Below are 26,153 nucleotides of genomic sequence, written 5' to 3' on the forward strand. Positions count from 1 at the left end.
TTTCTGAGTAGCTGGGGTTACTGTCATGAGCCACCACACCCAGCCCTGAAAGAGCACTCTTTTTAAGATTCCTTCAGGAGGAGAAGGAAATATGAAGTGTGAATGAAGATACTCCATTTTACTTTGAGAGAACTTGAAATAATTTATGACACAGTTTCAAATATTTGTAAAGCATGAAGCAAACATGTAAGCTTTTACAGCTATGGAAAAACTCAAACTATGAAGGGAAATTGATCATCTGAATTTCACAGCTTCCCCAAACCCGGACCTGAATGCAAATTTCATGGAAAGTCATTAAAATGCAAGTTCTGATTTGGGCTGGGGTTTGCGAGGACCAAGATTCCCCCAACGGGGGGGCGGGGGGCTGAGAGTTTCCCCTGCCCTCTTTCTTCTAGTTCCTTCCTTTTCTTCCTCTTGGCACTTGTTAGGGTGGGATTTATGAGAGGGTTTATATGTGTCTTTCTACTTCCTAAAACACTAATTAAGAAACAGGTCCTTTCTACAGAGAACACAATGTGCTTCATGAAAATCCATTGGGTACAAAAGCAAAACATTAACAAATTGATACTTTCTTGCGTAGTCATGCCTGATTTAAGGAAATAAACTGGAAATGAGCTATGAGAATTGGAAATTGACTTCAGCTACAGTTAAGCTGTTCTCTTTTAAAATATTAGCAGTTGTGTGTGCAAGCCAATATTTATTTTCTAATCAAAGGTTGCGGCAAATGGTTTACAAATGAAAGAAATGAAGAATGAATACTTCAAAACATTTCCAGTAATAGGTCTGGGAAGAGGGTGTTTTATTTCTAGGTCTCTATCCATGAAGATCCTGAGGGTTCTGGGAAAAGCCACCAGTATGGAAAACTGACCAGCGTCCTCAAGCCCAAGGCTAGCCCCTCCCCATCAGACCGCCATAAAGAAATTGTTTTGGGTCAAAATAAGTTGACAATTTCAGTATATTCAGGAAGAATGAATTAACAGAGGTAGCTGTGTAGAGGGGACCCCTTATGAAAAGCTTCCAAAAGTCCATTATCTGAACTGTCACTCTCACGGCTGGCCGCTCGGCCTCGTCTGTCCGTGCTGTGTTTTCCTGAGCTGCCCGGGCTATTTGTGTTCCCTATCTCCCATCACCCTGTCACTCGGCCATTCCTAACAACTTTTGGCAGCTCGTCAGGGGACATCAGGGCTTGAACCCCATCGATTCTCACACCTCACTGTGTGAGCCTGTGTACCAACAGTGTCTTTTTCTGTAAATACTCTGGCAGAGCCTGAGAGGAAGATGTGTGGAAGCCTGGGAGCTGGGGGCTGACCAGGCAGATCAGGGTGAGAGGGGCCTGGCAAGCCATGGCTCTCTGCATCTACCCCCTCGTCTCTAGTCTTGGCCTTCAAGGTTTGCTTAATTAGACGATATCTAATTCCACGTCACATGGTGTCAGCCGGGTGGAAGGGGGACTTAGTAATTAGGAAGCGCAGATGAGCATTCTGTCACAATCTGCTCCCTCTCTAATTTAATGTCATTTTTTCCAGTACTTTCTCTCATTCTTATGCTTGGCTGGTAACAAGGTGGCTGGGATTACAACCAGCAGCAAGTGGACTCTGTCCCTGGGCTGATTTTCTTCCAGATTCACCCACCACAAATAACTTTGAATTGGAAATACATGTCAACCATCCCCTAAGGAAACTGAACTCAGCAGCTGGCATGTTGTCCTGCTCTTTGTTTTTATTGGTCATAATGCACAGATTTTTTTAAGTTGTCAAAGGGTAAGGATTTTGTTTTTTAGTTTTACAAGGAAAAAACTAAGTGTCTCCAGTTTCCATCCCATTAGAAAATAATTTCCCAGCAAGGAATATATCTGTTCACTGTTTTCTGTGCATTGTGCCTGTGTGTTGGGTGCTGGAGACCCAGCCTGCTCTTGCCTAGTTTTGAATATTATATAAATGGCATCACATTGGTGTGAATTGCTTTTACTTAACATTAAGAAATCCTTACCTTTTATTTTTTTAAGAAAAAAGTATAATTTGCATACCGTAGAATTCACAGACTTTTTTAATGTATCATTTTATTATTGTTTTTATTCACTTATTTTTAATGCCACTAGAGTTCCAGCTGAGGTAGAAATCTGTGTCTGGTGACCATGTCCTCCCCATCCATCCCCTGACAGACAGAAGACACCTCATAAATATTTATTGGCTGGAAAAGAGAATCATTTCACTGTACCTAGATTGATGCTGAGAGAATTCTAGTGACTGTGTAAAAATCTATCTCAAATGAGCATTCCAGACAAAACTAACAGTAACAGGAGAGCAGTTTCTCGGGAATGACTTCACAATTTAGTGGCCAGACCATGTGCTTTGGGGCTATGCAGAGCTGGGGTCCAGGGCCATCTCTGCCACCTACTTCTGTGTCACCTCAGGGAAGTTGTCAAAGCCGGAGCAGTAATATTTCTTCATGCATTTGTTGTGATGATTAAAGAAATTGTTCCACACGACCTTACACACACACACACATACACACACACTATGGAATATTACACAACCATAATGAAAAAGAAAAATGAAATTGTGTCATTTGCAGGAAAATGGATGCAATTGGAAGTCGTCATAATGAGCAAGACAAGCCAAACTCAAATATATATGTAAATCTGTTTTATACATATAGAGAGAGACAGTATGTTTTCACTTATATAGAAGCTGAACATAAAAGACCTACATGTTCTTGGAGATGCACACACACACATATACATAAATATTGGATAAACATAAAATGTGAAGCTAGCTAAGGGACTGCTTAGGAGAAAGGGAAAAGCGAGAGGGTAAGTAATTGTGTTAATACCTTACAAGTTATTTATGCAAACAGCATAAACACCATGAGTTGAAAGCTGCTGATCACTAGGGGAAGAGAGCAGGCCCTGTGGGGAGGGATAACCAATGGAGGAGTCTGGCTAACAAGGAGAACGAAGGAGGTTGAACATGATTACGATAGATTATCTACAACTATGAAAGTAGGACAATAAAACCTGTGAAATTGTTTTGAGAAGAGGGGAGAGCAATGGAGGGGTGAGATTGCCTGGAGTACAATGTAAATATGTCTGGGAATGTACAGTGAAATGCCCCCTGTATGACTAATATAAACTAATAAAATGAATGAATGAATGTATCTTGATGCTCACTAGTAAATGCTGGTACATACATAGTGGCAAATGACTACTGCTGTTGAGAGACTGCACAGGGAGTACTGCCGTTGAGAGACTGCACAGGCTGAGGGAGGATATGGCCACTTGACCTATTAAAAAAATGTTGACAAAAATAGGGAAGACAGAGACAGGTGTTTGTCTGCTTCAGGTGCTCCTCTATTTTGCTTCAGGGATTTGGAGTGATGGCTGTTTGGGTGGGTAGAAAGAGGTAAGAGGAAGCCCCTGGGGCAGCACCCACCCCCTGAGAAAGAGGGCAGCCAGGGCCAGTGGGCTTCAAACTTAGGGAATGAGTTCTCCCTTGCAGGTGTAAGCTGCTTATTGCAAGTCTTAGAAATGGGTGATAAGGATAGCACTTAAGGATAGTGCCTTTCCCTTTTCCTACTACCTCCACACACTCCACACACACTGTCTAAATCTGTGTGTATGTGTATGTGTGCACATGTGTTTGTGTGCGTATGTGTGTGCCAGCTGCAACTTGAACTCAAGGCTTCACACTCTCACTGTTGCTCACAGTTGGCACTCTACCACTTGAGCCATGCCTCCAGCCTTATTGCTGGTTGATGGGGCATGAAATCTTGTAGACTTTTATGCACATGCTGTCTTGGAGCCTGTATCCTCCTCAGCCTCAGGAATATTTAGGATTGCAGGCGTGACCCACTGGCCTCTGGCTGTATTTGAATCTTCAGTCTTGAGAGGAGATTGAAATAATTATTACTGTTCTGATTTTATAGAGGGCAGGTGTATTCTGTGAAGTGAAATGATCATGTCCAAAGGTCACTGGGCTACTTAGTAATCAATTGACTGGGGACTTGAACCTAGGTCCTCACTCTGGTTCATTATGTTGGTTTGTTATTGTTGTTGTTGTTGTTGTTGTTGTTGTTTTCCAGTGACCTCCTTTCCAGTGTTCCTTTTTGGTCCAACAGGGAACAAAGTTTGTCACACAGATACTCTGGAGACATGTACAACTTCTTAGGTTAATCTAATCTCAGGCTTTAAGGTCTCTGGGCTTTCAGCAGAAGCCCGGTTTCAGCTGTGGTTACCTCAGCCACACCACAGGGGCCCAGAACTGTGGAGTCGGTATATCTCAGGACTACTGTCCCTGCTGTCACCATCTGATGAGGTGTTGATGGGTACTCCCTCATTATAGGGTCCTTCCTAGCCACTCCCCCATTTTTTGTGCCAATATTATTGCTTGAACTAGAGTCTGGTGTTCTCACCTGACTTTTTAAAGCTCCATGCTGGTGCTCTACTACTTGAACCACACCTCCACTTCTGGCTTTTTTTTTTTTTTGGCCAGTCCTGGGCCTTGGACTCAGGGCCCGAGCACCGTCCCTGGCTTCTTCCCGCTCAAGGCTAGTACTCTGCCACTTGAGCCACAGAGCCGCTTCTGGCCGTTTTCTGTATATGTGGTGCTGGGGAATCGAACCTAGGGCCTCGTGTATCCGAGGCAGGCACTCTGGCCACTAGGCTATATCCCCAGCCCCCACTTCTGGCTTTTTGATGGTTAATTGGAGATGAGTCTCATAGACTTTTTTGCCCTGGCTGGCTTCAAACCATGATCCTCATGTATCCTGAGTAGCTAGGATTACAGACATGAGCCACTAGATCCTGGTCCGTTCACTTGTGTTCCAGACTGTTACCTAGAATAAATCCTTCCCTATATACTTAAAGTCATTAATGCACAAATCAACTTTGTTTGGAAAACAAAGGGGAAAATGTGTTGATATCTCTGCTGCCAATCACAGAGAAGCCTTCTCCATCATGAGTACACTTGATCTCTACTTTTCTTAAGATCTCTACTACATAATGAATGTGCTATAGCTGGCCTCCTATTAGCATGGATTAGTGTAATTCTGTGTGATTTTTCAGTTGACATCTTGTTTCATGAAGAATTCTCTCCAGAAACAATTCTTAAGATTGTCAAATTCTCTTCGTTCTTTTTAAATTTAATTTTATTGTCAAGGTGATGTACAGAGGAGTAAGGTAGTGAGTACATTTCTTGTCAAACTTGTTACCCCCCTCCTTCATTTTTCCCCACTTTCCCTCCCCCCCAAGTAGTACAGTTAATTTCCAACATATTGTCTTATAAGTTTCACTGTTGCATTGCTTCACGCTTTGTCCTTTGTCTCACCATTTTAGTGTTCCTCTTCCCTTCCCTAATTGAGATGAACATATATACAATACCTAGGATACCAAAATCAAATACAGTTACAACAGGGGATAAAACATAGGAAAGAAAAAAAAAAGACACAATTTCATGTAGTACATTAAAAATAACAACAACAATGAAAAAATTTCTGTTTCCATATCCTCGAGTTAATTTCACTTATAATCATAGGTACATAGCTATTGAGCTACTGTGATCATCTGCTAGGACCATCCTAAATATATACTAATTGCTACCAATAAGGGAAACATGGACTCTATGTTTCTTTGGGTCTGGCTTACTTCACTTAATAGGATTCTTTTTTTCTAAGTCTTTCCATTTCCTTACTTACAAATGGAGCAAAGCCATTCTTTCTGGTGGAAGCATAGAATTCCACTGTATGTATATTTATACTACATTTTCTTGATCCAGTCATCTACTGAGGGACATCTGGGTTGGTTCCATATCTTAGCTATAGTAAATAATGCTGCAATGAATATGGTTGTGCTGGTAGCTTTACTATGGCCTTGTTTGTGATCCTTTGGGTAAATGCCCAGAAGTGGGATTGCTGGGTCATAGGGGAGCTCTCTGTTTTAGTCTTTTGAGGCACCTCCATATTGCTTTCCAGAGTGGTTGAACAAGTTCACACTCCCACCGACAGTGTAGTAGGGTTCTCTTTTGACTGCATCACATTCCCGCCAGCATCTGTTATTAGATTTCTTGATAATGGCCATTCTTACTGAGGTAAGGTGAAATCTCAGTGTTGTTTTGATTTGCATTTCTTTTATGGCCAGAGATGTTGAGCATTTCTTCACATGTCTATTGGCCATTTTTAGTTCCTCTTCAGAGAAATTTCTCTTTAAGTATAGCCCACATATAAGTGGGGCAGTTGTTTTTTTGAGGATTTGTTTTGGGGGTATTTAATTTTTTTGAGTTATGAGACTCTTGTCTGTTGTATGGCTATTGAAGATCTTCTCCAATACTGTCGAATTCTTTAATACAGAAATGGAAGTCCAAGCCTGGAGGCTGAATGCACAGGTGATCAGTTGACAACAATCTGCTCTACAACGTCCGGAGCTTTGTTCTGCTCAAGGCTGATTGACATCACTGGAGGCGGGGCTTTCAACTCTTCTGGTCTGAGGGCAGGAGCCATGTGAAGGACCCATTCCTCCCTCAGCCTGCCTGTGTCTGTCTTCGTGGCCACGTGTGTGAGTATGGCCTTTGGAAAGGCGATGCTGGTAATGACAACCTATGAGAAGATCACCTCATTTGTTCCAACTACAGTCATTTAAAGTGGGAAGAATCATCCCATTTTACACATTCAAAGTTTGGAGGCCATATCCCTTGTCCCCACCACCTAGTGACAATGCAAGGACTTATACCTCCTTCTCTCTTCCTTTAGCCCAGAGCTCCAGCCATCAGTCTTGTCACCCCTGAGGCAATTGTTAGTGGCTGGAAAACGTGGATCTGAGAAAACATGTAAATATGAAACACTGGATCTGCCTACTGAGATGCTTATTTTAAAAAACCCAGAGGAAGGTTATATTTATATATTTATGTAACATTCATGTGCAATATTTACATTTACAAAATGTGTATCAGTATAACAGAATGGGCACCAGTTTGGGCATATAATTGTCTTTTCTTACATATTCATTTATTCCTTTGATTTCTATAATGCCTTCTCCACTTGGTCTTCTGAGATCATGCACAATGGTAACACATTTAGAATAGTATTAATAAAAGATTACTTTGTATCACTCATAGAGAAATCTGACTCTGTTCTTCATAAATATTATTCAAGAGAACATATTGCCACCAGAATAGTGTTCATAACTTTAGCTGTGTTAGATTCGAAACATATTTACCTATATTTACTTCCTAGTCTTTCTTCTCTTCAGGAAGTTGAGGTGCTCAACATTTGGGGTAATTAATTGAAATGAATATTCTAATTCCCTTCCTTCCTCCCTCCCTCCCTCCCTCCCTTTCTTCCTTCCTTCTTTCCTTCCCCCCTCCCTCCCTCCTTCCCTCCCTCCCTCCCTCCCTCCTACCTTTCCTTCCTTCTCTCCTTCTCTCTTTTCCTTCTCTACTTCCTTCCTTTATTTCCTTTCCCTCTCTTCCTTTTTCCTGTCTCTGTCTCTTTCTTTCTGAGAGAGGATGAGCCCTGTGGCTTAGGCTGGCCTGTAACAAGGCTGGCTAGAATACCTGATCCTCCCACCTCTGCCACCTAAGCACTGGGATTACAGGCATGTACCCCGACACACAGCCTTTACTACCTTCTTCCTTGCTTACTCAGCAATGAATCTTTTCCCCTTCCTGGAACTCTCTTCCTACATGGTTACAAGTTAGCTCTTGCCTTCATTTGAGCCCAAAAGGCACCTAACAACACAGGTGGAGAGAGTTAAGTGTGAGGCCTGTCCCAGGAGGAAGGTGAGGCAAAGGGGGTCAAATGTTTCCCAACCCAGACTGCATGTTGCTTCTAGCACAACCTTACCCATGGGAACGATTGGATCAGAATCTGGAGTGCAGCCAGGGATGAGAACCAGAGCATCCGAGGCTCCTAGGCTCCCACTTCAGAGAAACCTGGGTGACCCTGGAGGCAGTTGTTTGCCTCCCTCCCTTTCTCCAGGCTGCAGGCACGGGAGTCCCACCACCCCCAGCTAAACATAGCACTGGTTTGTGTCTTGTCTCAGCTTCATATGCCATCTTGAACCCTTGACCCAAACCTTTGCCAGCTCATCCAGAGCAGTTGGTTTAGCTCCTTTGAGGCCTTCAGAAGGAAGGGCTCATTTCCCTTCTTCTGAGTGGCCACAGGGCCCTGCTCTGACAGGCTGAGCCACAGTAGATCTTCTCCTCAGTCATGGCAGCCTGCAACTATTCCTGCTGCCCCCCCTCCCCCATGGATCCATCTTCCCTTCGAGGAAGCATCTGCTCACCTCCTTGACTCATGGAGAAATGAACTCTTCCTCTTCAGCAAGAGACCTGAACTTAGAGGGGGGTGAACAAGGTGGGCCATTAAGGCAGTCAGGCACCCATAGCTGGCAAGCAAGGAGGACAGTGTTGTCTGAGCCTCTGAGCCTCGCTGCCAAGGGAAAAACATTTAGGGACATGGGAAGGACCTAAGGGATACTTTCTTCTGAAATAAAAATAAGTTATCTGGGGATGACACAGAAATCATGGAGCTAGGATACACCAAGAGGTCAGCAACTCAGCCCTGACTCGTGAAAGGTAAATGTTAGTCATGGAGACTCAAGAGTGGACTACACCCCTAAATCTCCACAGGGAGGGAAGAGGCATGGACTAGGCACTGGCAGTCACTGCAGGGGTTCCCCCCACACTTTGCCCAGGCAGATCTAGGTTCTCCCAGGGGGCAAGCAGAGGACTGGACCCTGCAGCAACTGCCAGGGGCCCTTTTCCATCCCCCTCAGGAGCTTCCTGGGCCTTGGTTCAGGGTACATTCAATTTCTGCTCTGGCAGGAGCTTCCTCACAGCCACCTCTTTTCCAGGCAATGGGTGGACTGTATTTTCCTGCTTCTCTGAAATGTAAGTAGGCCAGGCTTCCTTGGCTCACGCCCATAATCCTATCTACTCAGGAGGCTGAGATCTGAGGATCGCAATTCAAAGCCAGCCAGGGCAGGAAAGTCGGTGAGACTTATAAAATCAGAAGCCCGGAAGTGGGCACTGTGGCTCAAGTGGTAGAGCGCTAGCCTTGAAGAGCTCAGGGACAATGTCCAGGCCCAGAGTTCAAGCCCCATGACCTACAACAAACAAACAACAATAAAGAGAAATATAAGTAGAAGGTCCCGTAACACCTCCTGGAGCAAATAGACGAAAGCCACCACTTGCTTCTGGTGCTGTTTCCTTCTCCCTGTGCACTGTGAGCCTCACCCAGGGACCTGGTGAAACTGTGGGCCTCTCGGGACCCAACTGAGCACTGCGCTCAGCTGACCCTCACAGCACAGGGAACATGAAAGCGTCAGGGAGCCACTGAGCCCGGGACTGTTAGTTACTGCAGCAGAGCCTGGCTTAGACTGACTGCTTGGGGGACTTTCTCATGAATGTACTCCCGTGAGCCCTCTAGAAATGTAATTTACAGCCTGGTAAAGGAGGAAGAAGCAATTCATTGCTGTTTCTTATCATGAACATGTGTGAAGACTGGCATTTCTTTCCCATATAATACATAGAGAGTATAGTGTACATGTACTATATAATACAATGTAGATTGTTGTATTGTACATTGTACTATGTATACATTTTTTTTCTTTCTTTTTGCCAGTCCTGGGCCTTGGACTCAGGGCCTGAGCACTGTCCCTGGCTTCTTTTTGCTCAAGGATAGCACTCTGCCACTTGAGCCACAGCACCACCTCTGGCCATTTTCTATATATGTGGTGCTGGGGAATCGAACCCAGGGCTTCATGTATATGAATCAAGCACTCTTGCCACTAGGCCATATTCCCAGCCCCCTATGTATACATTTTAAAGTATAGTCTTATGCTATATTGTTTTTAATTCTTTACCTATTATACTATATTACACTATATTATACTGTCTTATATTTATTATATATACTGTATTACATAAAACAGTACTTAAACCATATTACATTATGTGTAATGTTATCTATTATTATCTTGTAATGTAGAATATATGCTTTATATAGAATATATGCTTTATGAGTATGCATCTAATAGGATCTATGCTATATATGTTTTATATGCACTAGGGCTGTAGTAATGTCTACTGTAGTGCATCCTCATACTATACCATGGACTGCATGTACTATCATACCTATTACATGCTGCCAGGTGCTCCATGAACAGCCCATTCTAGGAACACACTTCCTGCAGTCTAAGTCAGTAGACCAGAGTAGACAAGATGGATGGAACCTGTGACTCACTGACTTTCTGCTCCGCATCTGGCACTGTGCTAGCCGCTGGGCATGCAAATGACCTTGAACCTGAGAGTCAGAGTGCTTTGATTTTTGTACTACCGAGGAAAAAGTAGATCCGAAATAAGCTTCCGTTCATCATCCCATTACACACCAAGGCTGACCTTGCAGCCTATATTGCTTTTCCTGAAACCCAGATATATAAGGAACAATTCCCCAACCCCTGGAGCTTAGTGTCATCTTCCTACTAGCCCTCTTCCCTTGAGAATGCGAGTACATCAATCTGCAGCTTAGAGCTGTTGTTGTGTTGCTCTTTTGTGTCACTTAGATTTGCTTTTCCTGCCCTTTAACACTGGAGGTGCTACAAGTCAGTGTGTTTGTTTAAACACCAACAATGAAACACCCTCCCTTAAGTCTGGAGGCCAGGATATCTGGAAGTCTCCTCACTACAGACACAGGTTTTATAAAGTATGTGTCCTTCCCTGTACAGTAGCAATGGTGGAGAAATCGAGTGACAAAGCCCAATGGACACAGACTCAGTTTACACAGACCTCTGGTATAGGGGATACTTGCAGCTACTGTCCTGAGAAACGTATGATGTCTGCTCTCCTCCACAGAGGCTGCAGTGACTCTCCCAGGGGCCCAGTAACATGGGACAAGATTGAAATGCAAATCTGTGCCTCGCCCTCTCCCTTAAGATGGGTCCTGGGACAGCTCATCTGGAGTCCTACACATCTAGGCTTTGAACTCAGAGCTAGGCAGAGGGCATGCCCCAGCCTGCCGTCTCCAACTCATGCATGTGACTTCTCCGTGGATGGAGAGCCAGGATTTTTCTCAAGTGTAACAATATTAATTATCAAGTCACTTTAAAACATGTGTGATGTATGTGTGCATTTATTTCATAGGAATGGTATAAAGATTAAATACTTAATGAATCCATTTTTCATATCAAGGATGTATTTGCCCTACACCTAAATATATCTCTCCCTTCTGTTTCTCATGAGAAATATAGCTATCTTTATTATGTAATCAGTAATGTATCATTTTACCTAAGCAGGATCTAATTTTAGCAACATGATGAATAGCCCGGGACTGGATCCCACTGCCCCCAGCAGAAGGGAAATCTATCAGACCTGCTCAGGTGTGTGGCATCCTTTATCCTGGGAGCTCTCTCCACTGCCCAGGTGACAGCCTGAGCTTTCTGGCTGAAATCTCCCGGTCACATCTCTGTTTTGGTTCACATGAACACCACCATGAATGACCATGTGGGAACAGTAAACAGACTTGCTCGCTCAGCCTGTGAGGCATATGTGTCTCCCATGTCTGGGGCATCATCCTCGGCTTGAGCTAAGGAGCTCTGGGACAATGCCCAGGCTCCAAGATCAAACCCCAGTACTGGCCCCAGGAAAAAAAAATAAGGAAAAGAAAAGAAAGGAGAAAACAAAATAGCTATTGGATTTCTTCCTCCATGCATTTGCTAGCAGGATCTTGTTGTATAGAGTTATGCCTAATTCTCCAACTGCTTTCTTCTGTTTTCCCCATTTTGTCTCTTGACAAAGGTAGGTCTTTAATGGAAGTGGCATTTTGGTTCAAGTTGTAAAGAGGTAGCTTTGAGAAAAAAAGCTAAAGTACAATGTCCAGACCTTGAGTTCAAGCCCTACTACCAGCACAAAGATATGTCTTTAAAGGCAAGAATCATTTGACTAAGCATGCATAGTTGGAAACTATCTTTCTTGAACTTCCAAAGAGGACAGATTTTTGGCTTTCATACTGTGTATGTACTAAGTGTGATCTTTATACTTGCTTCTGAATATTTTTGACACACTACACCTTGCCTTCTCTGACCTACCTTCCTTCCTTCCTTCCTTCCTTCCTTCCTTCCTTCCTTCCTTCCTTCCTTCCTTCCTTCCTTCCTTCCCTCCCTCCCTTCTTTCTTTCTTTCCTCTTGTAGTACTTGGGTTTCAACTCAGGAACTTGCACTTCCTCAGCCAGCTTGCTTGGCTGGTCCTCTACCATCTAATCCATGCCTCTAGTCCTGTTTTGTGCTGGTTCATTGAAGATGGAATCTCTTAGACTTTTCTGCCTGGGTGGTCATCAAAGAACGATCATCTTGCCTCCTGAGTAGCTAGGATTACTGCTATGGTCCATTGGTACCTAGCTGAAACCTCATATCCAATCACATTTTATTTAGTTAGTTATTTCCTGGTCCTGGGCTTGAACTCTGGGCCTGGACACTGCCCACAAGCTTCATTTTGCTCAAGGCTAGCACTCTACCACTTGAGCCACAATGTCACTTCCAGCTTTTCCTGAGTAGTTCTGAGATTAAGAGTCTCAGAGACTTTCCTGCCAGGGCTGGCTTTGAACTACGATCTTCAGATCTCAGCCTCCTGAGTAGCTAAGATTACAGGTGTGAACCACTGGCACCCAGCTACATTTAAATTTTAAGCCTATTTGGCATTCATTTTTTAAATTGATTGTGGGAGAATGAAGGCCGTACTTTATACCCACTTTACAAATGTGAAAATTGAGAATCAGAGTCCTGGATGTGGTAAGGACCAAGCCCTCGGACTCTGTATCAAATTTCTTCTTAGGATTCCTGTTACTGGCATCTCTGTAAGATGGATCATAAAAATTATAGATCCTTGTTATATAGCAAGTCTGTGTAAAGCTCTAGAATTCTTTGTACCATCCTTGTTGACTCTAAGATGTGCCTTTTTATTTAATGAACACGGGACACACTCTATAATCAGTGAACTATCTGAATCTAATTGTTAGCAGCTTTTTATTCTTAGTGATTGCAGGAATTGGCCCTAAAATGTCCCCAAGTCTTCACCCTTTTATCCTAATACCTCTTGCAATGGACACTGCACCTTCCCCTGCCAGATCTGTTTCTCTCCCTCACCTGGGCAATGCCCTGGCCTGATATGCACCTGTTCCTGTAGAGGGCGCTGTTGAGGCTCTCCTCCACCCCTCAACCTGCCCCACTTCCACATATCACCTGCACACCACTTGCCTACTGTGATGGCTAAAAAATATGTTTACTTTCACATATTCCTCCTGGCTCACTTATTGAATATGGATCACACTTCATTACTGGCTGGCTTCTATCAAACAAAATGTGATGGAAATGACTGACTTTCAAGGCTATGTCATAAAAGGCCCTGCTCTCTCTCGCTTGCTCTGTCTCTCTTGCTCTCTCTCCCTCTCTCACTTTCTATCCCTCCCCCTACCCTTCCCTCTTGCAAAGGCTCATGCAGTTAAATTGCAAGTTCTACTTGCTAAGAAACTTGAGCCCTTAACCAACAGCCAGCCTGTCCCTGGCCAGCCATGTAAGGCAGCTCAGCCAGCCCTGGCTGAACCTTGAGATGCTATAGCTCTGCTCATTCCTTCTCTTCAATCTCATGAGGAGCCCCAAGCCAAACCAAGTAGCTAGCCCCAGATTTCCAATCCTCCCAAATAGCATAAGGTGATTAATATTGATTATTGTGTAACTTATAGCCCATCAATATAGAACTAAGCTCATCCACATGTCAGGCTATGCACATTAGCCAATGACCTCAGCAAGTATCCATCGCCTGTCATACTTCATGCAAATACCAGTCTCCTCACCCCTGGGATAGGACAGCACACTCCTGGAGCTCCCCAGGGGAATGAGGGCCCGCTTTTTAGAATAGTAACTGGGGTAAGAACACCCTTACTGGTTCTCTTCCCTTCCTTGTCTAACTTCCTCATGTCCCTTCTATGTTTCCTTCAGCTCCCATGTCAGTTACTTGCTTTTAAGACTTTAAGGGAGGAAGGGAGAGCACAAATTTAAATAAGCTACCTCTGTGGGATCAGTTGCCAAGGTCTGTGTATTTTTCCGAATATTCTTCTCAATAGCTCAGACTCAACAATACTAATCATACTAATCAGAGCTTATGCAAAACAAAGAACAAGAAACTCCTCCCACTTCGCAAATATGTAAATCCCAACTCCCATTTTAATACATTTTCAGACTCACAACCAAGAAAGGAAACGTTCTCTAGTGCCAGATGCGAGGAAGAGACTCAAAGTTAGGGAGGTGATGAGGACATGGGTGAGATAAACATGTTCACACAGATGGAGAGAGATCTCAACAGCTAAAGCTCGGAAGGTCCTGTTCACAGCACCATCGAGGCCAGAGCATGAACCTCAAGAGGAAAAGCAAGGTTACCTCGATAAAGCAAGGGGCTTGGGGTTGCTGACCTAATATCTTCTGTATTGAAGACCAAGCAGACCATCCATTAGCCCAGAGAAACATCAAGGAAGCTTGTAATTTGCCTGAGCCAAATCAGTGATAAGGATCACCTCAAAGAACATAAATTTGTGCCACCAGTGATATAAGCCTGGGTCCCATCACTCATGCTACATGGACTGAAAATAAGGAATTCACCTAATATCTTGTCCAGAATTGGTAAACATAAGAGTATTCAACAAGGATGCTCTAAAACGTGGAACTGCCAGGGGCGCCCTTTTACCCTCATCTCTGTAAGGATGTCTATAAGACATCAAAACCAAACAAAATCAGGGTAAATAAAGCAAACCCCAGTGAATCAGATTTAATGGATGGAAAAACAATGGAGAATTTTCATCTCTAGAATAGAGAGTAACAGCAATCTAAAAAGATAGGTTTGTTCAAGCATTTTCAGACAAGAAGAAAACTAAAAAGATTATTATCAAAGAATTAAAATTATTTGAAAATAACAAGAAGATGGGGAAAATGATCTAAAAGGAAAACTCTACTAATTGAAAATTATACCTTCACTAGATCAGTTGGACTATAAAGAGGATGTGGCTGGTGAGAGAATAAACAAATTGGAAGACAAAGCTGAGGAAATCACCCAGAATACACCACCAAAGAGGAGGTAGAATTAACAAGGGAGAACTCCATTTTTGTCTATTGTCTTCCAAATAAAAAGAATAAGAGGCGGAGAGATACTAGGACACATATTTCTGCTACATTAAAGATGAACATCAGATCCCATTAAATGTGATTTAAAAACAAAGCCATTTTAAAATGCAATAGTTAACTTCAAAGTATCAATCTTTAAAACTATGAGAGAAAAACAAATGATCTATAAATGAACGACAGACAATTTCTGAGGACAATGTTTTAGGAAGCAGCAATGGCTGGCATTGAACAAAGTGGAAAAAGCATTTCAGCTGCTCGGTGAAAAAAAAATAAAAACAATCCTGAATAAAAGTAATATAAAACCAATTTCAGACACCAGGAGGCTACTTTGGCAGGAAGTCAAGATGTACTTTGGCAAAGTGAAAAGGACAACTATGTAAAAAGCATTTAAAAATTGAATACAATGTTAACAAATTAAATAATCCCCAGTATTAATTAAAAACAGCTCATTTGTGAGCAATAGAAATGCATTTCTAAGTAATAAAACCATGGAAGGATGAAGTAGGAAATCAGAATTAGGATATATGATATTTTGAAGGAAAAACATAAATTTGGTCTAGGTATGCATATGAATTTAGGGTATATGTAAAAGGACAATAGGAGAGGCACTGGTGGCTCATGCCTGTAATACTAGACACTTAGGAGGCTCAGTTACATGGTTCAAACCAGCCAAGGCAGAAAAGTCCATGAGATTGTATCTCCCATTAATGGGAGATATGGCATAAGTGGAAGAGCTAAGCAAGCAAGCTGAGCCAGTGCAAGGCCCTAAGTTCAAATCCTAGTTGCTCCTCCCCCCAAAAGGATTAAAACAGAATGTATTATTTGCATACATGAGCTATCACAATAGTAGATTCTTCTTAGAAGAAAGGACAGACATTTGTATAAAGGAATGGGGATGGGAGTTGAAGGAAATTTCAGATTGATCTGAAATATTTGTGACAGGGCCCAGCATGCCCATCTGATGACAGATACTCATGACACGGCTCTATACTTCGCAGCCAGCTCTCTGCCCTGTCTTCCTCCTGACACTCTTTTCCATCTAGGTGAGGCAGTCTCCTCCTTTTTTTCTACGTATCTTGCTGATTTTAGGATTTGTGCCTTCATTATTCAGACCCTGCCAGTTTCCCAACCAACAGTACCAACTGCAAACAGAGCTGTCTGTATATCACAAGGAGCCTAATTATATCCTGGCTGTTTCTTGTATTAACTATTTCATACCGGATCTCTCACCTCTAATCATTTTTTTTATTCAGTATATTTCCTGTAAAAAGATTTGAGAATCTCAGAGGTCAAGAGCTGGTGTTGATTATGTCTCATGATCAGCAGAAAAGTCAGGTGAGCTGGGTACGTGTGTTAAATTGAAAGCAGTCCCAGTAGAGGCAGGGCAGGGCAACAAGGAAAAGAGAGTGAACAAAGGAAGTTTTGATTATTCTTTGGTGGGTAAATTACATAACCCATAGAATAATATAATCTACTCACCTCCAGATTACTTATCAACCTTAGTAATCTGGAACAGATTTGCTGAAAATACTGGTTAAGAACGTGGCCTTTTGTGTGACCTGAGTCTAGCTCATTTGACTAGCTAAAGGTGAGATGATCTTGGTTTAGGTGCTGGTGTCGTCTGTATGATGGTGGATGAGTGATTTGACTTGTCTAATTCCCCATGTATAAAACAGGGAAATTGGAATCTGACACAAACAACCCAAGGAAGGAAAGACTTCGGCTTACAGGTACATAGATTTCAGTCTTTGGGGAATGGGTCCCCATGGGAGTGGGTCCTTGGAAGAATGCTTTTGTGGGACTGGTCTTGTCCCCAGCCAGCCCTTCCCTCTGCTTCCTAGTTGCCTCTCCCACCTCAGGCTCCTGCTGCCACGATGCTCTACCTCCCCTGCTATCAAAGCGATCATGAGCTAGAACAGATATTTCTCCTTGTGTTGTTAGTGTCAGGCATTTCATTGCAGTGTAAGTCTGACTCATGCACCTTCCAATAGTCCATCCATTGATGAACCCGCCAATAGACTAACCCATCAATAAGATCAGTACTCATGCTCCAAGACTATACAAAGGAAAGTTAGAGAAATCATGAGAGGAGATAAGTCAAAACTGTTAGCTAACAACCTACTACCTGGCCTGTGGGTGGCATCTTTGACTCAGACTATAACAATAGCACATAGTAAAAAGCACTCAGTAAGTAGAGGCCGGGCTTACTTATTAGCTAAAGTGTATGAACCCAAAGCCATTCACAACTTAACCTAGTGCTCTCCCCTTTCCATTGCCATTCCATGGTAGAGTCGCATTTTTCCTCCTCTAGAAGTTAGGTGTTGTCATGCTATTTATGTTAGTCAATAGGTCAGAGTGAAGACACATGTGTTCCTATGAAAGTTGTAAGGGCTATTTCCTCTTCCCCTGTCCTGTGCATTATGGTAGCCAAAGTTGAGATGGAGCCTCTGTCAGCCTGGGTAGCCAAGTGACCCTCCTAAAATGCAAGCAGACACATCAAATATATGGGAAACAAGCTTTGGCTCTGCCCAGCCCCCTGAGATTTCATGGTTTCTTGTTACAGTAGCAAAACTTGCCCATCCTGACTAGTAACATGCATTCAACATCACATGCCTCCCATTAGGGGGAAAAAAAATCTCTAAAGGTACACCCGAGAGCTCCCTTAGCCCTTACAAATACTTCTATGTGCCTTGCTTATAGCATTTCCCATCTTACAGAATATTAGAAGCAAAATACTAGAATAGATGCCACCACAGAAGGGGAGGCTGCCAGATTGTGCCAAGAAAAGTTAGGAAAATGTGAAAGGAGACAAGCAACTCCAGAAGCACCATGATCAGGAGCCACGAAGGGAAGGGGAATTAACTGCTTACTGAAAAGCCTTTGAAGGCTTCTTTATATGTCAGCACTGCTCGACTCATTTCAGTTTTGTTGCACTTGCATTTTGCTTATTAATTTTACTTTACTGTGCATTTATTTTTACAACATTGTTTCCGCAAATGTTGACTATCTTCTGAGCATTATGCTAAACACCATAAGTATTTAACAGGTCCATTAACCCTCAGGATATGTTTCTAGGGTGAGATCTTTTGTCCCATCTCTGTGGACAGGACTGTGGCAGTACCCAGAGAGTTGTGACTACCCGAGATCCCATGGCCAGTATAGCAGCATGGGGTCTTGTGTGAATTTCTTCTGGCTGGTTCCAGAACTTTCTCCTATCATGGCTCCCATGCATTCATAGAAAACCATCCCATGACCCACAAGAAAGATTCCCATACCAGGGATCTTTTAAAAGGCTGGAATAAAGCATGTGACATTTTGGAAAATTTTCCTGTGCAAAAAAAAAAAAGGATTAAAGCTTGGGGTATCAGAAAAAGAAGGAGAAAAAGAACACATGTGGGAAACAGTTCTCTCCCTCACACTGTCAGATTAATATGATTGTGTCGAATTTCAATAAGGAGAAATTCATTAAGCTCTTTTACTTAGGACACAGAATCTGTACTCTTTAACTGTATAACTTTAAAAAAATAAAAGAGCGTCATTTAAACAGGAAAAACGATTGTTTTCCATTGATGAGTAACTTCCTTGGTTCTTTACAGTGGGAAGGAAAGGTCCCAGAGCAGGAAGGAGAGAGAGAAAGTGTGAAGGAAAGAGGGAGAAAGGGAAGGAGAGAAAGGCAGGAAGAGGCAGATTCAAGGATCCCATCTCTGTAGCTGTGTTTGTATGAGTGGGGTACTTGCTGACACTCAGAGAAAAGCAGACAAAGGGAAAATCAGAGAACAGTGAGGTTTGCAATTCCAGAAGTCTCTTTCATTGAGAGCCTTTGGTAGAGGCATTTATCATCCTACAATATTTTTCCAGAAGGCCATCTTTGGGGCTCTACTCACGTGCTGAAGCTCGAACGTTCTCTCCCTTACTACCATGAGCGTTCTGGTCTCAGAAGCAACTGGAATTTCACTTCCATTCTCCTCTGACCATTCAACAGGTCCACACACATCTGTACTACTGTTGACATGCGGCACTGGCAAGTTCACATGTCGGGAAGGGACGGTTGAAAAGGGCACACGGGGTCTCTTTCCCCGAGCTGCATGGGTGCCATGGATTAAGGTACTTTCACAGGGGTTTGGATGTGGCAGAAGGGGGGAAGTGACAGCGAATGCTTATTATCAGCCTACTTCTGACAATTCCTAATGCAATCCATGCCCTCCGCATCCACCGGAGTTGTGGGATTTATGAGGTACAACAGGGGAGAGAGTTGGAGCTGGGACATAATAGTGAGTGATGTGAAACAGACATGTACAATGAATGGCCTTACAAGATTTTCTTTGAAGTTTGTTAAAAGCAGTAAAGCGATATTCACTCTAAGTGAAACCTGCTGTTACAGATACCCACTGGCGTGGGCAACCTTTCCTTTCCACTTTATTCCTTGAATTTTAATTTGCCACTAGAAAGTTTTTGAACATTTCTCTTTAGACAAGGGATGGAGGAGAAAGGGGAAGAAAAGAAAATGGCGAGGGTACCTCGTGGGCACTTACTCTGTGCCAGGGGTGACAATTTTTTTTAACTTCTTTAAAGATCATTTCTAAAGTCAATGAAAAGAATTATAAAATGAATGGAAAATTAATGTTATATATAAGAATGAAGGCAATCATGATGACTGTAATAATGAATCCCATCTGGATTATAGAGACTTTTTTTTTTTTTCTGGATTATAGGCTTTTAGTCCTTTGTATGGAGGAAAGTGCCAAGAGCCCAGAAAAAGTCATAGGCAGCCTTCTTGATGGAAAGCATCTCTCTGGATTCTCCCTCATCATTACAGAAGTCCTGGGGGGAGCCATGCTTCAGAACATGTAAGGCAGCTTCCTGGGCTGCTCTGCCTAGGAAACGTTGGATTCAGGTCTGGGGCCTATTGTGTAAGTCCTTCCCTTGAAGAAGAGCTTAAGCATAAGCAATTCTCACATTGAGCACCTGGGGTTAGGAATGAAAATTAGTACCGGAGAAATGAATTCAAGTCTCAGGCTGGCATTTGTTTTTCCATAGAATGTAGAATACCTAGAAATATATGTAGCCCAGGGGCCACTTTGTTCACTTGCTCTAGGGCAGACCTTCCTTAATATTCAAACAGCACTCTAAGCCTCCTTCCTTCTATCCTAGAAAGTCCAGCCTTTTGTTCCTATGGCTCCCCATCTTTCTATGGGAACCCCTCAGCTGGCTTGAAGCTTGAACCAAAGGTTGGTGAATGTTGCTCTGTCCTTTCCTCTTTTACTTACCATATTCTTTCCCAGACTTCTGCTCCCCCCCCCCACACACAATGCAGGTCCACATCTTGGCTAAGAGGGAGTGGAGACATCTAACGAGATTTTACTGAAGTCTTGGGGAAATCAGTACCACACAAAGGATAACACAGGACTAATATTTTGACTGACTATTTGTCCAAAGAAGCACCCCAAAATTTCAGTTTTAAAAAGTAGGACCAACTAGATGAGTTGTGTGTCCTTGAACTGATCACCCCTACTTGACCTCCCTTTGTGTTTCAGTCTTTGCCACAGCTTGTGGCAGTGTAAGCCTGTAATTCCAACCCTAGGGAGGCTGAGACAAGAGGATTTTGAGTTTGAGGTCAACCTAGACTACACAGTAAAATTCTGTCTCAAAAACAAGCTGAAACCCAAGCTAAGAATCGGGACACAGGGGTATAACTGCATTTATATCAAGTTTTATAACAGGCGACATTCACCTTTGATGCTAGGTACACACTCAAGAGAATTGAAAACATGTGGTTACAGAAAAGTGTGTAAACCTGCATTCATAACTGAATTAATGATAATCACCAAACAGTGGAAACAACCTAAGTATCTACCAATGGAGAGGCTTCAACAAAATGCATTTTTTCCATACCACAAAATATTCCACACACAAAAAAAGAAAAAAGACCCGAAGGGTTGATACACATTATACAGAGAAACTTACAAGCATGGTAAACTGCCAAACGCAGAATACTACTTATCATGTGACTCCTTTACATGAGATGTCCAGACTAGGCCAATCCAGAGAGACAGCACGAGGGTGGGTAAGTTAGTGGCTGCCGGGATGAGAGGAGGCAGAGATGGGGAAGGACTTGGAGATGGGGTGGGGTGGGGGGGGTTATATGGATTCTTTGAGGGATGATGGAACTGTCCTGGAATCAGAAAGTGGTAATTTGTGAACAGAATAAATACCACTAAATTCTTCACTCTGAGTTTGAATTTTATGGTATGTGAATTTATCTCAACAACAAAAAGAAAACCCTGAGTCTTTAGTGACAGATATCTGAACAATAGTGATATTAGAGCAGGGTTGCCGATAACAACTGACTGAGAAGACAGGAAGGAACTTTCTGGGAAGCAGAAATGAGTTGCCCAGCTACATGGATACCTTAGAACTTATCCAAATGTAACAATTAAGAGCTGTACATTTGCAAACCCTGGTAAGTATTTCTCATTATATAGAGAGATTCTCTTACCAGAAGAAAGGAGAAGGAAAGCTAATAAAACCAGCAAAATGCTCCTAACATATATAAAGAGCTCCCACAAATCAGCAAGAAGTAATGTTCTCAAAAAAGATCACGAAAAGCTATGACGATTCACCGATGATAAACATGGACTTTGCCCCTTTCATTCTTTTACATCTGTTAAACACTTTCCAAAGTGGAGTTTGATAATTTGACAAATGAAGCTGTAATCACTACGACTAGTCACTAATGCATTGTGGGAATCATCTTCTCTCACTGGAGAGGTGTGCCGAACACATGACTGGGAGTTGATGTTGTAATTTAAAGTCGAGTCTTCAATGCAGAGAATCTGGGGCAGGATGGGTACGATTCAGTCCTCCAGGCTGGATGAAGCTTGAAATCTTTATTTCATGAATTCAATGAACCTTTCTTTTTTCATTTCTATGAAGTATAGAAGGGCCTTGTTCACAGGTTCTTCTTGAAGAGCCTAGAATTTTATATAGTTACGTAATGTGCATATTTTTTAAATGAATTGAGGGATCTGAACTTTACTGATTTTTATCTCAAATTGTCTCCTCAAGGGAAAATTAGGATTTTGCTTTTATATGTTTTACACAAAGTTTTATGACTTATAATTTCTTACTCTTTCATTCTAAGTTACTCCTTCTTAAAAATATAAGCTGTGTTGGGCTGGGGATATAGCCTAGTGGCAAGAGTGCCTGCCTCGGATACACGAGGCCCTAGGTTCGATTCCCCAGCACCACATATACAGAAAACGGCCAGAAGCGGCGCTGTGGCTCAAGTGGCAGAGTGCTAGCCTTGAGCGGGAAGAAGCCAGGGACAGTGCTCAGGCCCTGAGTCCAAGGCCCAGGACTGGCCAAAAAAAAAAAAAAAAAAATATATATATATATATATATATATATATATATATATATATATGCTGTGTATTTTATACCCACATGAAAGTATTCAGAGGTGAAAAGCTTACTTTTTTGGAGAAAATAAAAATGTTCTATTAACTTAGAAACATCAAATCTTTGAAACACAATTATGTAGAATTGTTGTTGTTGTTGTGATGGTGGTGGTAATTATTTGATTCTGATAAACCTTTTTTCTTTTTCTATTTTGTGTGTGTGTGTGTGTGTGTGTGTGTGTGTGTGTGTGTGTGTGTGTGCTAGTTCTGGGGCTTGAACTCAGGGCCTGGGCACCCCTTTCACTCATGCTGGTATTCTACCACTTGAAACACAGCTCCACTCCTGGCTTTTTGGTGGTTAATTGGAGATCAAAGTCTCAGGGACTTTCATTTCTGGTCTGGTTTCAAACCACAATCCTCAGATCTCAGCCTTCTAAGTAGCTAGGATTACGGACATGAGCCATCAGTGCCTGGTTGTTCTTGTTCTTCTTCTTATTATTATTTATTATTACTATTTTCTGGTTATTTTGGATATGGAATTTTTGATAACTTTTCTGCCTGGGCTTGTCTAGAACCATGATCCTCAAGATCTCAACTTGCTGAGTAGCTAGAGGATTTATAGGTGTAAATCACCATTGCCTGGCAAAGATTATTTTTATGACTGAGAAGAGAACGGTAGCAAAGTGTTCACGCAAGAGAGCCCCTGTGAGTGGTACTGCATTGAGAACAGGAACATTTGTCTCTGTCTCAGGTTTAGCATCTGTGCTGGGGATTTGAATAGTACCTACTGTTCAGTGTGTTCTCAGGGGTGAGTGAATTAGAGAGCTGTGAACTATCTGGCTCAAAGTAAGTGTATAGTGAGTTGGCTACAACTGTTAGTTTATGTCATTTCTAACCATGGGCTCCTTTGCTGTCTGTCTTCTGTAACCTGATAACGCTCTCAGAGCTTTAAAGGGGTTAAAAATATCTCCTGAGTGGAGATATTTTTGGAGATGATAAACTTTTTTCCTTGAACTAGAATTCCCTAGAAATAGGTATTTCATCAATGGCTAGTAAATGATCAGTATCATTAACCAGAAACATGATGATTTCGAAGAGTTCTTCTTTACACCTGTGAGTTATGCATCAATTCTTCTCCTTTTCTGTTAGAAAACTCATTGCCGAGTTCCCTGGATCTCCTCAGGCCTGTTCCACTTTGCTGATTATTTCCAAATGAATGAATGAAGCAGCAAATGAACAAAGGGCCAAGCAGGAGTGGGACATTCCCCCCACTCCCACTACCTAATTGCTCTCGTAGCCTCTCCCTCCTGGTTTGAGCAGTGTGTGTGTGTGTCAGAACTGGAAGCCCCCAGGCGAGCCGCATGGATGGCAGTGGTGCAAGATTCATCTCTTTTGGAATCTATCAAAAGATCATTCTTCAAAAACGCTTTAAAGCTTCTTAAAAAGAAGAAATTCCATCAAGATATGGGCTTTAGCCATGAATTTCGAAATTTCTTCTTTGAGAAAACATGACTTATTATACCAACTTAGATAGAAATCTTTTCACTAATCTAGTTGGCCATTTACATATGTCCAGCCAAAAATGAAAAGAATTGAGAGTCGATCCCCAAAAGGGAACATGATTTAATTTAGGGAATTAACAGAATGAGAGAGGGGAAAAAAGCAATAAGCATGGCTGAAGTCATTGACCAGTGCTTCTATGAATGGAAAATATTTTCCCTTCTGTGTATTAGATACTGAACTAAGTAAAATATCACTTTAATTAAGAAAAATACTTTAAAGCTTGGATTATTTTTTGCAGTTTTTTAAAAAAGAGAATACCTAGGTTAGATTGTGTTCGGTAACCTTTTAATGTCGATTTCTGGTTCGTGGAACTTGACTGATTTCAAGCTCAATCCAGTTTGGTTCACAGCTCACCGTGGTAACATGGTTTGTTGTGTGTGGGTATGGGGTGGGTGGTGGTGGGAGTGAGGAAGCCATCCACATGTTGATTTAGTTCAGATTTCTGGCCCTTAGGTAAGGCTCAAGGTCTCTTCAAATACCACAAACAGAGCTCCCAAGTGGGGCCCAATGGAAAAGGCCCCTTAAATCCAAAATGTTTGCTCTACTAAGAGAATATTCCATGCCTTCTAGTTGTGGCCCAAAGGCCAGTCATTTGACTCAAGCTAAACGAATGCCAGTGACACATTGGTAAGTGGCCAATTGAAATCCTTCCCCCTACATCAGAGTCAGGAAAGAGTCACAAGAATGGAACCGATGGAGATCAAACTATATACATCACAGATGTAACAGCTTAGTTAGAAAACGTGGCCTGCCGGCCACTGGCTGATAGCTCTAATGTTACAGCCCTTCAAGAAAGACACTGGCCCAAAGGAAGTCCCATGGCTCAACTGATCAACAGGCTACATCACTACGAGGGAGGCACATGGGTCTAAATCAAGGGAAGAAGATATCTGTAGATACCTGCAAGAAAGGGCAAACATAGACATTGGGCATAGGTTATAGTACATGGGTAGAAGCCACAGTCCAATTCCAAAAGGCTTATCTGCTACCGACCATGCGTTCAAATCCCAACAGGGTAGACACAATAAAGTCTGCAGGGGTGGGAAGGCCAGAGCATCAGGACACCTGAGAAAGGATAATGCAGACAAAGTGCATTTTAGTTTGACATGTCTAGGTACCTTTAGAAGGACATTCAAGAAGCTAAGGACAGTGATTATCACCGAGAAAGGAAACACATGTTAAGTGACAGAAGCCTTTTAATCACATGGTTGTTCCCTTGGGCTCCCTTCCTGATGAACGTTACTCCCGGGATAAGTAGCGAGTGTCAAATTCACACTAGGACCCTTAGAGACGAAAACAATGGAGTCTAGGATTTTGAGGGGTTTCACTAGACCCGGGGATCTCAGTATCTTTGCTAGAATCCCCCTGGAGAATTTGGACTTATTTTATGTCTTTTAAACTTTCTCTATTTAGGCTGGGGATATGGCCTAGTGGCAAGAGTGCTTGCCTCGTATACATGAGGCCCTAGGTTCAATTCCCCAGCACCACATATACAGAAAATGGCCAGAAGTGGCGCTGTGGCTCAAGTGGCAGAGTGCTAGCCTTGAGCAAGAAGAAGCCAGGGACAGTGCTCAGACCCTGAGTCCAAGCCCCAGGACTGGCAAAAAAAAAAAACAAAAACAAAAACAAAAAACCTTTCTCTATTTGATGCAGAAAGGGAGGGAGGAAGGGTGGACACATGTGATCATGTGACCACATATGATTCTTGAGGGCAGGGATGGGAGAGGAAAATGGGAAAAAGAAAAGGAAGGGGTGACATTGACCAAAAAAAGGAAAAGAAATGTACTCATTACCTGACTTGTGAAGTGGTAGCCCCTCTGTACAACACTTTGATATGAACAATAAAGTTATATTTAAAAACAAAAAAGAAAAGGAAAGAAAACACGGCCTAGAGTCTGGGGCTTGGGTTCTGGGGTTCCCTCCCTTGCCTCCCTTGGGCTTAACCCCCCAGTCCCTATCTTTCCTGGACTTCCTTCAGAAAGCGCACCCCTTTTGATCAACTGCACAAGTGATCAGAATCTCCCAATGAAAATGAC

At 42.5% G+C, this 26,153-nt stretch overlaps 1 long non-coding RNA gene across 1 annotated transcript in view; it reads left to right on the forward strand.

Moving 5' to 3' along the window:
- Positions 1-7,103, forward strand: part of LOC125358448 — a 40,959-nt gene extending 33,856 nt beyond the window's left edge. Inside the window, exon 8 of the long non-coding RNA XR_007212306.1 lies at positions 6,343-7,103. This is a non-coding gene — a long non-coding RNA (uncharacterized LOC125358448). The remainder of the gene's footprint in view (positions 1-6,342) is intronic.
- Positions 7,104-26,153: the final 19,050 nt, after the last annotated feature.

This window comes from Perognathus longimembris, chromosome 10, assembly GCF_023159225.1.
Source record: "Perognathus longimembris pacificus isolate PPM17 chromosome 10, ASM2315922v1, whole genome shotgun sequence".
Classification (NCBI taxonomy): domain Eukaryota; kingdom Metazoa; phylum Chordata; class Mammalia; order Rodentia; family Heteromyidae; genus Perognathus; species Perognathus longimembris.